Genomic DNA, 14,119 nt, shown 5'->3' with positions numbered 1-14,119 from the left:
GATTTTTTTTCCGTCGATATTGGAAACCGAGTGAAGTACAAAGCCTATAATAAAGAATAGTTTAGCATCCAAATACATCACAACTGTTGAAACGTTTTGATTCTAATGATAGGGTTACGTGAGCCCAACACTTACTTTCGTTTTTATTATTACATTAAATTTAAAGGATTTGTTGTGGAATATTTTGAGTGTATCATAAAATCAGAATAAGGTAAGACAAGTAATATTTTCTGTCTTTTATATACATATATATATATATATATATATATACACACACACACACATATATATATCTATATATACACACACACACATATATATATATATATATATATATATATATATACACACACACACATACACACATAAATATATATACATATATACATATATACATATATATATATGTAGCCTATGTATGTATGTATATATATATATATATATATATATATATAAATATAGCTGCGAGCAGCGATGAAGGGCCAAAGCCGGCGGCACCGCCACCCCGGTGCCTTTAGGTAACTAAAGGCACCGGGGTTGCGGTGCCACCGGCTTGGGCCCGCAATTTTGGGGCCCTTAACATGCTCAAAAACTCTTGAAACTTTGCACACGGGTCAGAACCCGCGGCCATCAGGGCCGGGCTGAAGCTGGTACCCGGGCGTGGCAGGGGGGCTCGACAGCGCCCCCTGGAACGGGATCCGAACACTTGTCCATAAATCAAACACACTTGCATGTAATAATATGAAACTCAGTACACATATAGATCTCATTGGGCCAAACAACTTTCATGCTCTAAGTTTTACGCCAGCCCAACAGGAAGTCGGCTATTAAGGGTTGTTTGGAAACGCATGGTCTGGTATTTGAAACACTTCTCCTAGGGAATTCACCCGATCGCCACCAATCTAGGTGTGTATGAAGTCAAGGCATTGAGGATGCTAAATTGCGGACGGATTTTTGATATCTCGAACGGTTTGGCCGTGGCGAGGAAACGAATTTATGGCGAATAATGAAAACAGGAAGTGTGTTATAACTTCTGCATACATTATCTGATCTTGATGATACTTCCGCAGTGTGTTCGTTGTAAGAGGCCGATCACATGGATGTGACTATTGTGAGTCAAAGTTATAGCGCCACCAACTGGCAGCAGGAAGTTTGTCACTTTCAAAATGCTTTTGACAAAAGTGGGGGGGTTAGTTTTACCCACTGTTTAAAAAATCTGTACGTATATTGGTCTCATCGAGCCGGACAACTTTCTAATTTAAAGTCATTATCTCAGACCAACAGGAAGTCAGATATTTTGGTTTGAAGTGGGTTTTTTGGAGAATTTTCTCTCTCTCTCTATCTCTGTTTCTCTGTGTGTGTGTGTGGGGTGTGGGCGATTTTTCTATTGTTTTTAATGTTTTTCAAGGTTTCGGGGGCTTTTGGGGTCCTTAACGTGGTCAAAAACTCTTGAAACTTTGCACACGGGTCAGAACCCGCGGCCATCAGGGCCTGGCTGAAGCTGGTACCCGGGCGTGGCAGGGGGGCTCAACAGCGCCCCCTTGAATGGGATCTGGAAAACTTGATCCATATATCAAACACGCTTGCATGAATTAATATGAAACTCAGCACACTTATAGATCTCATCGGGCCGAACAACTTTCGTACTCTAAGTTTTGCGCCAGCCCAACAGGAAGTCGGCTATTATGGGTTGTTTGGAAAACGCTTGCTGTGGAATGTGAAATACGTCTCCTAGAGAATTCATCCAATCCCCACCAAACTCGGTGTGCATGAAGTCAAGACATTGAGGATGCTAAATTGCGGACGGATTTTTGATATCTCGAACGGTTTGGCCGTGGCGAGGAAACGAATTTATGGCGAGAAAATAGAAAAACGAAGTGTTATAACTTCTGCATACATTAACTGATCTTGATGAAACTTCAGCAGTGTGTTCGTGGTAAGAGGCCGATCAGATGGATGTAACTATTGTGAGTCAAAGTTATAGCGCCACCAACTGGCAGCAGGAAGTGTGTCACTTTCAAAATGCTTTTGACAAAAGTGGGGGGGTTAGTTTTACCCACAGTTATAAAAATCAGTACGTATATTGGTCTCATCGAGCCGGACAATTTACGAATTTACAGTAATTAGCTCCGAGCAACAGGAAGTCAGATATTTTGGTTTGAATGTGGATTTCTTTGCAAAATCAGCCTCTGAATTTTTACCCACTCCTCTTAAAGGGATAGTTCACTTTGAAATTAATTTTTGGTATGTTTTAGCTTACCTCAAGGGCATCAAAGATGTAGGTGTCTTTTTTTCCACAGTAGTTTCAATTTTGATATTTTTAGGTCAAACCGTTCTTGTCTGTCAGTCATATAATGCAGGTCGATGGTCACTGTCTCAAAGAGCATGCACAGAGTCCAAATTAAAACAATTCCCCATCGTCCAAATCAAACAATTCCCCATCGTAAGTACACATTGATGGCCTAAGACACGAAACGAGCGGTTTGTGTGAGAAAACGAACAGTATTTATATCGTTTTTACCGCTTATACACAGCCATGTCCAAGTGATCTGATCTGACGTGTGCGCAGACTGGTGCATAGATATATACACTAGATGTCGCCTTGTCTACGGCAGTTCATTGGAACGAATGTCTTTAAGGTGACATCTAGTGTGTATATATCTATGCACCAGTCTGCGTACACGTCAGATCAGATCACTTGGACATGGCTGTGTATAAGCGGTAAAAACAATATAAATACTGTTCGTTTTCTCACACAAACCGCTCGTTTCGTGTCTTAGGCCATCAATGTGTACTTACGATGGGGAATTGTTTAATTTGGACGACGGGGAATTGTTTTAATTTGGACTCTGTGCATGCTCTTTGAGATAATGACCATAGACCTGCATTATATGACTGACAGACAAGAACGGTTTGACCTAAAAATATCAAAATTGAAACTACTGCGGAAAAAAAGACACCTACATCTTGGATGCCCTTGAGGTAAGCTAAAACATACCAAAAATTAATTTCAAAGTGAACTATCCCTTTAAGTGGTTTATTTTATTCCCACCAAACATTTTCAACATGATGAAAATACATTAAAGATGCTAAATTGTAAACGAATAATAAATATCTCAAACGGTTTTGCTATGGCGAGGGATTAAAGTAATGTCAAAAAAGGAAACACTAAAAACCTCCTATCTTCTAAAAATGTAATTATACACCATTTATTTCTATATAAAATTATACAAATATCAGAACTAAACCCATTTTATTCTTTTTTTTTCTATTTAATAATTGTTTAAGTTTAAAAATATCCAGATTTTTTTTTAGTCCAAAAAATAAATTATGTAATTCATAGTGCTATACTGCCCTCTTGTGTTCAAAATCAGGTAGGCCTATTGTATCTATATGAAAATATACTAGGTATGTGACAGTGAGAATATTTCCCCACCGGTTAATCAACGTGTGACACCACTGGGGGCTTTTGAATCGCTAATTTAAAAACGAAAGTAAAATATGTTCGTCCGCACAGACATTGATAATGGTGCGGAGCAGAGCGAGCGTTTTCAATGAATTCCTATGGAAGTAGGAATGAATATATATATATATAGCTGCGAGCAGCGATGGAGGGCCCAAGCCGGTGACACCGCCACCCCGGTGCCTTTAGTGTAACTAAAGGCACCAGGGTGGCGGTGCCACCGGCTTGGGCCCGCAATCGCTGCTCGCAGCTATATTTTATAATTATTATTATTATTATTTTGTCAACCTTTCGGGCACTTTTGGGGCCCTTAACATGCTCGAAAACTCTTGAAACTTTGCACACGGGTCAGAACCCGCGGCCATCAGGGCCGGGCTGAAGCTGGTACCCGGGCGTGGCAGGGGGGCTCAACAGCGCCCCCTTGAACGGGATCCGAACACTTGTCCATAAATCAGACATGCTTGCATGTAATAATATGAAACTCGGTAACACATATAGATCTCATCGGGCCGAACAACTTTCGTGCTCTAAGTTTTACGCCAGCCCAACAGGAAGTCGGCTATTATGGGTTGTTTGGAAACGCATGCTGTGGAATTTGATCTACTCCTCCTAGGAAATTCATCCATTCGCCTCCAAACTCGGTCAGCATGAAGTCAAGACATTGAGGATGCTAAATTGCGGACGGATTTTTGATATCTCGAACGGTTTGGCCGTGGCGAGGAAACGAATTTATGGCGAATAAGGGACAAAGGAAGTGTATTATAACTTCTGCATACATTAACTGATCTTGATTAAACTTCAGCAGTGTGTTCGTTGTAAGAGGCCGATCACATGAATGTGACTATTGTGAGTCAAAGTTATAGCGCCACCAACTGGCAGCAGAAAGTTTGTCACTTTCAAAATGCTTTGAAATCAATCTCTTATTTTTACCCGATTTGCTTCAAACTTTATGTGTATAATGTAGACACACAGCAGATGTAGACCTGTGAAAGGATTATTGATATCTTAGATACTGTTGCCGTGGCAACGCATCAAACTTCAATATTCTTTTCGGATGCTTTTGAGACTCTTCACATGCTTGAAAATGCATGAAATTCAACAGACACATCACATTTATTATCCAGTAGACATGTGAAAAGTTTCAGAAATGGGCGTGGTGAGGGGCTCAGTAGCGCCACCTTTAGTCAAAAATGGGGGCTTAGTTTTTCCTAGAATCACAAAAATTGGTATGTATATTGTTCTCATCGAGCCGGACAACTTTCTAATTTACAGTCATTAGCCGCAACCAACAGAAAGTCAGATATTTTGGTCTGAATATGGATTTTTTGCTAAATCAGCCTCTGAGTTTTTAGTTACTCCTCCTAAAAGGTTTATTTTATTCCCACCAAACTTTTTCAACATGATAAAAATATATTAATGATGCTAAATTGTAAACGGATATTGAATATCTCAAACGGTTTTGCTATGGCGAGGGATTAAATTAATGTCAAAAAGGAAGCAGGAAACATCTCATAACTTCTAAAAATGTAATTATACACCATTTATTTTCATATAAAATTATACAAATATTAGAACTAAACCCATTTTATTCTGTTTTTGCAATTCAAGGAGTATGAAAAAGTTAAAAACAGGCTATTTAGTGCTATTTGGTTCAACAAAAAAGCAAACATAGGGCTATACTGCCCTCTTGTGTCCAAAAGGATATCAAAATAGTATATAAAACCTTTTACTAGGTAGGCCTATTGTATTTAAATATAAATGTATTAGGTATATGACTGTGAGGATATTTTCCCATCGGTTAATCGACGTGTGACACGAGCGGGTGGTTTTAAATCGCTAATATAAAAGTGAAAGTAAAAAAACGGACGTCGCACTGACATTGATAATGGTGCACGTTGGAAAGAATGATACTTTTAAACATAACACTAAACCGCCATTAGGTGTCGCCAGGCGACCATCTTAATGAGCAGGTCATTGATTAATTCGTTCAAACGATTCGTTCGAATGACTGAGTCATTCATGATTGAGACAGATGTTTATGGATTGACCATTGAATCTTTGAGTCAACCGATTCGTTTCAAAATGCTGAATCATTCAGTAATGAGAAAACAAGTTGCTGTGAGATGCGCGATGGTTCTGCTGTGATCTTTGTTTAACTATTTTTGCTGCTGAAACAGAACAAAAACAGTCAATATTGCATCTAAAATGTAAGTGACTTAATTATAACTGTTTATTAACCTGTTGTATGAAATCAATGTCACAGTTTCAATCGTGATTGTATTCAGGAAACAGTAGCCTACTCGTCAAGTGAGGTTGCTTAACTCTATCATAGGTTATAAAATATATAAAAACTCCATATTTGTAATTTTTATAGTCAGTATGTTGTTAACTGGGTTTCTTTTTTGTGTGCTGCGCTCATTTGTTTACGTTTCTCCTGGAGAAGCTGCACGAGCCTCAGCAGCGCAACCTTGTTACCAATGATCAGTAATACATTTATTATCAACTGTTGATTGCAACTTAAAATGAATGTAATAAAATTAGAATAATCTCTCGTTTTTTTGTGATTCCCAAGTTATTTTTTGTCATTGACGTTCTAATCAGGCTACTCTGGTCGGGCAAGCTAAATTCTCTTTCAGGTAGGCCTATTGTATATATATATAAATATATTAGGGATGTCGGTTAATCGACGTGTGACACCGCTGGGGGCTTTTAAATCGCTAACTTAAAGTAAAATACAGATGTCTGCACAGACTTGAATAATGGTGCTGAGTAGAGCGAGCATTTTCAATGAATTCCTATGGAAGTACGAATTAACTAAAAAACGTTCGCTCTGTTCTGCTCGTTCCTCGCCGTGGGCGCTCACAGTTATGAATGCCTGTTTAGCCAAGAGCTTTTAGTTTAATTTTAAAATGAATGCCATTTCGGGGGGTGGATTGCTTGAATTTATTTTACAAAAGCACAATGTTGTGTTTTATTGCGAGTGTATATAAATATAAGTAAACACTTTGCAGTTTGAATGATGTCCTGTATGAACAAAATTATGTGCCAATTATGTTTTTATGTGTCTACTGTTAAATCACACACACATTCCAGCATTGCAAACTTGACATCGCAGCCTGTTCATTATAGCCTTAATAAAATATAATAAAATAGTAAACCCAACATATACACACTGCTCTGTTTAAATAGTCAGTAGTACAATTCGTACATTCACAGTAAGCACTGCTCCACTGTGATTTTTCCAAGCACATTTTTGCGCGTGTGAAGAGGATGATTTTTTCCGTCGATATTGGAACACGAGTGAAGTACAAAGCCTATAATAAAGAATAGTTTAGCATCCAAATACATCGCAACTGTTGAAACGTTTTGATTCTAATGAAAGGGTTACGTGAGCCCAACACTTACTTTCGTTTTTATTTTTACATTAAATTTAAAGGATTTGTTGTGGAATATTTTGAGTGTATCATAAAATCAGAATAAGGTAAGACAAGTAAAATTTCCCGTCTTTATTATATATATATATATATATATATATATATATTAGGGGTGTGACGAGATCGCGAGATTAAAACGCGACGAGATTTCTCGTCGAGGTGAAACTTTGTCTCGTGAGTTTGTTGTGATGTCAGTGATGGAGCGTGAGGGTGAAATTAGTATTGAAGATGCCCCTGCCACTTTTAAATCATTTGTGTGCCGGGCCAATCACACACACACTCCGCGTACACACACACACACTCACTGTCCCTCGCTCACTCACTCACTCGTGCACACACACACACACACACACACGCGCTCACTCGCGCACGCACACTCTCGCTCGCACTCAACCCGTCGTGGAGGACCGTTAAAATTAAACATGCTAGTCTTTCTGTCGTGATATCCTGAAGCATCGCAGATGCGTAGGTTATCGCCCACTATGACACACTATACGAAATGAAACAATTGAATCTTGCGTCCCGACGCCCGTTGTCCGAATCTCCACGAAACGCATCGTGCCAAAATCGTGCTAAAATAGTGTAATCTGAACCAGGCAGGTAATAAACATTTGACCTATCACGCAAAGAACCTATTAAAGCACTAAGACATGGGAACAGTATAGCTAACATTCACATATCACAAGTCATATCGACATCGCAATATTAAACAATGTTATCGCACATCGCAGCTTTTCCTCATATCGTGCAGCCCTATAGTTACTGCCCAAAGGTCTCAACTGCTGCCAGAAATTGTCGACATGCTTATATTCTTGAAAAAGACCATGACCATAATCTTAGGCTGTTCTTTGTAGTTAATTTATCTCTTTTTCATGCTTGAAGAAAAAATTTGTTTCTGTTTGAACTTGTAGTTTTAAAAGAGCAGTAGGCTACTTTGATTATGGATACACACTTACTGTTTGCATTTAAAGTGTTATATCAGTTATTTATATTTATTTTATTTATACTGTTTTATTTTTTTATGTTCGATTTGTGGAAAGGAGTTAAATTTCTCATGTGAAATCGTACAGGGGAGAAGCCAGACGGTAGAGTTTATAGCAAAACATTTTGCAGTGTTTGCATGTCCTTTACTGTATAGAATTAATTAAAATAGAAGTAAAATAACATTCATTACAAGTTGATTTCAAAATGCACCTAAATTGTTTTGCATTTTGTGATTTTCAGTTGAATAAAAGACTATTTTCCATTCATATATTTCATCATTGAGGATTTCTTAAAAATTGTGTAAAAATCTCGTCTTGTCTCGTTCTCGTGAACCCAATCTCGTGTCTCGTCTCGTCTCGTGGAGTAAGCGTCTCGTCACACCCCTAATATATATATATATATGTATATATATATAAATATAGCTGCGAGCAGCGATGGAGGGCCCAAGCCGGTGACACCGCCACCCCGGTGCCTTTAGTGTAACTAAAGGCACCAGGGTGGCGGAGCCACCGGCTTGGGCCCGCAATCGCTGCTCGCAGCTATATTTATTATTATTTTGAGTATCACTTGTTTGGAGGGCCTTGGTTTAGGTTTATTAATAAAGTATTAATCTATCCTTTCATTAGAAGTTGCGGTAACACTTTATTTTACAGTGTCCTTGTTACATATGTTACATGTACTTACCATAGTAATAACAGTAAATTATGCATAATTACATGCAACTAACCCTCAACCAAATCCTAATCCTACCCTAACTCTATAGTAAATACATGTAGTTAATTAATATTACTCATTACTCAGTATAAATAATATATAATTACACTGTAACAATGACACCTTCAAATAAAGTGTAACCAAAGTTGCATAGAATCTACACATTTTAAATATATATAAAAATGCAGCTCAGTTGTTACCCTTCTTTCATTTGATGTTTTTATCCTCTGTGCCAAGCACACGCACATCAGCACAGCTGTTGTTTCTCATGTTATAAAACTCAGTCAATAAAGAGAGGCCGAAAAGTATTGCTGATGCTGACTGAAATATCTTAAGTGATAGGATGTGTTTAACTCACCTTCTAAACCAAGGGTAAAATAAAGCATAGATAAGAGGATTCAGGCCTGAGTTAAAATAGTAGACCCATGTTAGAAAATTCACTATTACAGAGGACATTACTGTATTCCCTAAAAAGGAAAATATATAGAGAGGTAGAAAGCAGAGAATATGAAACCTTCCATTACACATTTACCACCCTTCATCAGTGTGTGTATAACTTTCACCTGCTGATGTACAACAACAAAGAAAATCCTGAAATATAAAGTTATGATTAGGGTACAAGGAAACAGCAAGGACACGAACAGATCAGTGACTACCAGTGATGCGCGGGTTGATCTGAAATGAGCGGGTGCCTGCGGTCACTCGCGGTTACGAGTCATCCAAAAATATTTTTAATGATATTCGGGTCGTGGTCGGTCGGGTCGTTTGAAATAAAGACGCCAATTAAACCTTTGTAATTTATATATTACTAGACACAATTTTCTATGAAATACATAGGCCTACACTTTATTGGCTGAATAACTGGCGAGATGACGCACAAGCTCAGTCTGCAGGTAGAGATGGAGGCGGCAAGAGAAAATGAAGACGTTGGAAGCTGTGGGAGTGTGGGAGACATTTGCCGAAATAATGAGGTTTTGTCATGTGTACTTCTTGCGATGCTATTTACACATTTGATAGCCACAAAACTGGCACGACTAACCAGGCACGGCGCCAGGATTCCAGTTTTGGATGGGCCAGACCAATTGTGGGTGGGCCTTAAATTAAAAACGTTAAATAAATAAATAAATAACGTTATCCAATCACTGCTTAACTTAATAAAAAAATATTGACTAATATAGCCTACTGTTATTATCTGTGCGTGCGTATACATAATATAGATTTTAATAGCTTGATGCTCTTTAAATATTTTGTTGCATTGTTAAAAGTTTCGGTGCATAGGACGGACCTATCCGCGATCGCTCTCCATGGTTCTGACCAAAGAAGAGCGCTTTAGAATCTCCATTACGCATCATACCTGGGCTGCATTTTCCGATAACATTGTCTCTTAGCGCGCTACGAAGACTTTTAAGGTATATCTTAACTAAAGGTATACTACCACTAAAGGTATATCAATGCTAGGCGTCTTCAGGGCTATCATCCACTCGCGAGGCAGAGCCGCTGAAAGGCAGAGGCGCTGGCGCCCTCCGAGCAACGGCGCTGTTTTTGGTAAAACATGATTTTGACGACATCATTAAGTTTTGTTTTATTGAAAACTCTTTTTAAAAGATTTTCGTTTTGTATAAATTGTATCTTAATTTTGATCAATGTTTTATCAATCAATTGCCTGTATTTAATGAATAAGAAGAAAATATATAGCAGACAATGTAATAAGGCGCCGGCACGATCACTTGCATTGCACGTGAACTGGAGGGCGCCGAAACTCAGCTTGTGCCTCACAGATTGGAGAAATATAGGCTATCTAATACAGAAAGTTTGAAATGTCTACTTTTAAACGAAAATATTCAAACCAAAATAAATAGCCTACTCTCTGATTATGTAATCCAAATGAAATGTGCATTTCTCTCTGGCGTTCATGGCGAGTCCGCATCGTCAACTTCATCTTTGCAGCGACACAGAAAACACCAGTTTATTACTAAACAATTAAATGTCTCCTTGCTAATTTAGACACATTCATAATCATTACTTTAACCGGTTCTTTGTGGCAAGCTTTATGCGTGCGGTCATAACGCTTATTATCATGTAGGCTATAGCCTATTTAAGTAATTAAATTAATATAAAGGGGCGATTTAGTCGATTTAGTCGGAGGCAGCCCTTATTCCACATATTTTCGAACCAGGCTCAGGCCATTCTGTGTTGGGCGAGCGACCCTGCGGAATGAGCGAGCGGAGTGGAATATTCAGAGATGCGCTCTCCACTCACGAGCTCTGGGGTGCGTTTCCCGAAAGCATCATTAGCCAACTATGGTCGCAAGTTCCCTCGTTACCAATAGAGTTCAATGGACATTGCGATGAACTTGCGACCATAGTTGGCTAACGATGCTTTCGGGAAACGCACCCCTGATCAGAACAAACCCGAACCACTGCTGAACTTGCACAGAAACATCAAAATGGACATAGCCAGCTTTTTAAAATTGTTGTTAAAACTAAACATTTAGACTATTTACAAATTATGAGCTTATTGACAATTTTTTATAATTCTTGACAAAATTAGAATATATTCTTTTTTTTTTCAACGACGCAACGATGAGCATTTACTACTTTTAAAAAATGCGGGTCAGGAAGCGGGTCGGGTACAATATTTTTTTTTTCTTTTTTTGCGGTCCGAGTTGCGGGCGGGTTAGTTTAAAACGTCGATCGGGTGCGGGTTGTTTATACATTGACCCGCGCATCACTGGTGACTACCCATGTAAAACTTATCATGAGAGAACACTCTCCATAACACACATCTGTTTTGTGTGATGTGTCAAAACGTTGATTGCTGCTTGAAAGAGCAGTGATATAAGCTGAAGAGCAAAACCAGCAAAGACAGATGGTCATTTATGTTTTAGTTACGGTTATTTTCTGTGGGTACTGTAAAGGGTGACACAGCCATAACGATCAAAAGCAATTAATACTAAATTTCTGAGAGATGCTGAGATTATCAGACACTGAAGGTCAGGTCATGTCAGGTCATCTTCATTTATATAGCGCTTTTAACTATGCAGATTGTTCCAAAGCGGCTTTACATTGATAATTGAAAATCAAAGTAACAGAGATTGTTTTGGCTTTATAGCAGCTCTAGAATAAAGTTATTGTCCAGCTAGTTAGTTTTAAATTGATTCACTTCCGTTGCAACGATCATTAGTTATTAAGTTAGCTAACACAACACCATTTTAACAGAAAACTCGTAAGTTCTTTCTGCGCAAACTTCAAAAACGTGAACCCGTGAGAACGTTGATGGCGTGCACATGCATATTACGAGTTCAGTCTATAGGTGTGTGTGTTTGAATATATGTGCGCAGGCGTGTAGTCCTTCCACACACACTCACTCACTCTGCCTCGTTGCTCCTGCTGCAGCTGTTGCGTTGGTGTGCGTCTGAAAGCTTTGTATATCTTTCTGTTTTGAATCATTATTTACTGTCATTCCTCGTTGTTTATACTGCTAAATATAACTTACTCAACATCACACATTAACCTGACATCGCTAGCTTTAATCTAAATCGTTATTGCTAGCACAACATGCTAGTAATTCGATAGCCTGTTAGCGTGCCATCTGTGCACTCTTTATTTATTTATTTATTTTGCTCGCGCCTTTGCTCGCGAGTCCATCAAACAACTTAGGTGAGTAGGATCAGTCAACAAACACGGTGAGTCATGTCATCTTCTCCTCTTATTGTTACCTGCACCTCATGCAACATGTATAGCATAGCTTGCATAGACTAGTCGAGTAGTCGATAGATCGACTACTTCAACCACTAGTCGACGCTGTCGGAAACAATCGACTACTCGAGCTTCCATTAACCATAAATGAATTAAAAATGGTGAACGTCACCAACAGACACCACACGTCAGATGTGTGGAAGTATTTCATCAAGGATGACAGAAATATTGTAATTGGGCAACTCTGCAAGAGGCTGTTCACATATTGTGTCTAAAAAAGTGTGGAAAGCGCGCGTGGCCGTGCCGCTGTCTCCTACAAGCGCTTGCGCTCCCGTGGCATCTGTCGTTGCTATGCAACCAAACTGCGCTCTCCATGATGACGACGAGGAAGTATCATTCAGCGAAGGATTCATATATTTCTAGCCCTTGCATTAGCTTTACTAGTAGATATATTTCTGGAGATGAGAAGGAAAAACCCGCCTGGAAAAACTAGCGCACCATGTTGCTTCCATCATGAGCGCATTCTCCGCGCGCCTACATCTGAAATAACGACCTTGAGCGCGGAAAAGACGCGATATGTGAACGGCCCCTAGAAGCAGACGTCTGAAATGAAAGGCAAGAACGGCTATTTGTTTGGCTTTAGACTGTTACATGAAAATTTAAAAATGAAATGTCATAATTATAATGTTTTGAGAGTTTACTTATGTAATTGTTGCATTAGGCTATGAATTAATAAATGTTTATTGATAAGATCTAGCTATTTCATGTCTTTTCATTTACAGCTGCATGAACGACGAGTAGTCGAGTAACTCAAGTATTGTTTTGATAAGAAATCGACTAGCAGAAATCAGTAGTCGTGCAACCCCTAAGCATAGCCTTCTCTGCCAGCACAGGATTTACATGTGATAAATGCTGGGAGACAGTCAAGCTGACAGGGAAGATTTCAGAACTAGAGACACGCATCCAATCTTTAATCAAGGTTAATTGTAAGAGTGCAAGGGCTTTAGATACTGCTTTGGTTGTGACTAGCTTAGTGAACTCTTTACATTCTTCGGTTCCAGCTGAAGTAGAGCCCATGCAGCAGGGCAACTGGGTGACGGTGAGACGCTGTAGTCGCAGGACAAAACACCGCTCTTCCATTCTGATAACAACATCAAACAGATTCTCCCCACTCACCCACTGAGAATCCTGTTGAATGTGCCCTAGTTCGGCCATTCCCAAACTGTGGTCCGCGGACCACTAGAGGTCTGTGAGGGTACTGCAGGTGGTCCGTGGAAAGGCAAAATAAAATATAAAATAATAAACATTTTACCAGGAAATTCCCATTAAAAAATAAAAAGTAAAAAGAATATTTAGGCCTATATAAAATAATTTTTCTGTAGGAAGGACATCTTTGTGACCACTTAAAAACTACAGACAAGTCTGGTCTCATCCTGAAGAAATTGACTTTTGACGTCCCGTGTACCTATCATTAACTCATTCTCCAGTATCCTTTTATGATCACCTACGGTTGCTATTTGGGACAGTTTGCTTGGCTGGTGATTGTTTGGCATGTGCTTATGTAAATATAGTCTATGCATCAATATATGCTTGAAAAGAGATCTTTTGGCTGTTTTTTTCCATTATTCTTTGTTTGATTCTTGAAATACATTATTTCCTTCCCTGGGTATATTACAAATATGATTCCCCCTTTTATTTTTTGTAACTTATCAGTTCTAAGCAGCTGGGACAGTTATATGTTGCGAAGATCATTAGTCATTAACTTAGGGGCCGCTAACACGACACCGTTCTAACATCTAACGAGACTCATGATTATAACAGTAATC

At 38.9% G+C, this 14,119-nt stretch overlaps 1 pseudogene across 1 annotated transcript in view; it reads right to left on the bottom strand.

Annotated features, from left to right (window-relative positions):
* Positions 1 to 13,508, bottom strand: part of LOC309500288 (trace amine-associated receptor 13c-like) — a 248,844-nt pseudogene extending 235,336 nt beyond the window's left edge. The window contains exons 1-2 of the transcript in view: positions 13,320 to 13,508; positions 11,327 to 11,581 (exon numbers count right to left, since the gene is read on the bottom strand). The product of the transcript in view is annotated as a trace amine-associated receptor 13c-like (transcript). The remainder of the gene's footprint in view (positions 1 to 11,326; positions 11,582 to 13,319) is intronic.
* Positions 13,509 to 14,119: the final 611 nt, after the last annotated feature.

The sequence above is a fragment of the Leuciscus leuciscus genome (genome assembly GCF_965113295.1).
Source record: "Leuciscus leuciscus genome assembly, chromosome: 1".
Lineage (NCBI taxonomy): Eukaryota > Metazoa > Chordata > Actinopteri > Cypriniformes > Leuciscidae > Leuciscus > Leuciscus leuciscus.
The sequence above is the reverse complement of the archived record's forward strand: the minus strand, read 5'-3'. Positions and strand labels throughout refer to the sequence as shown.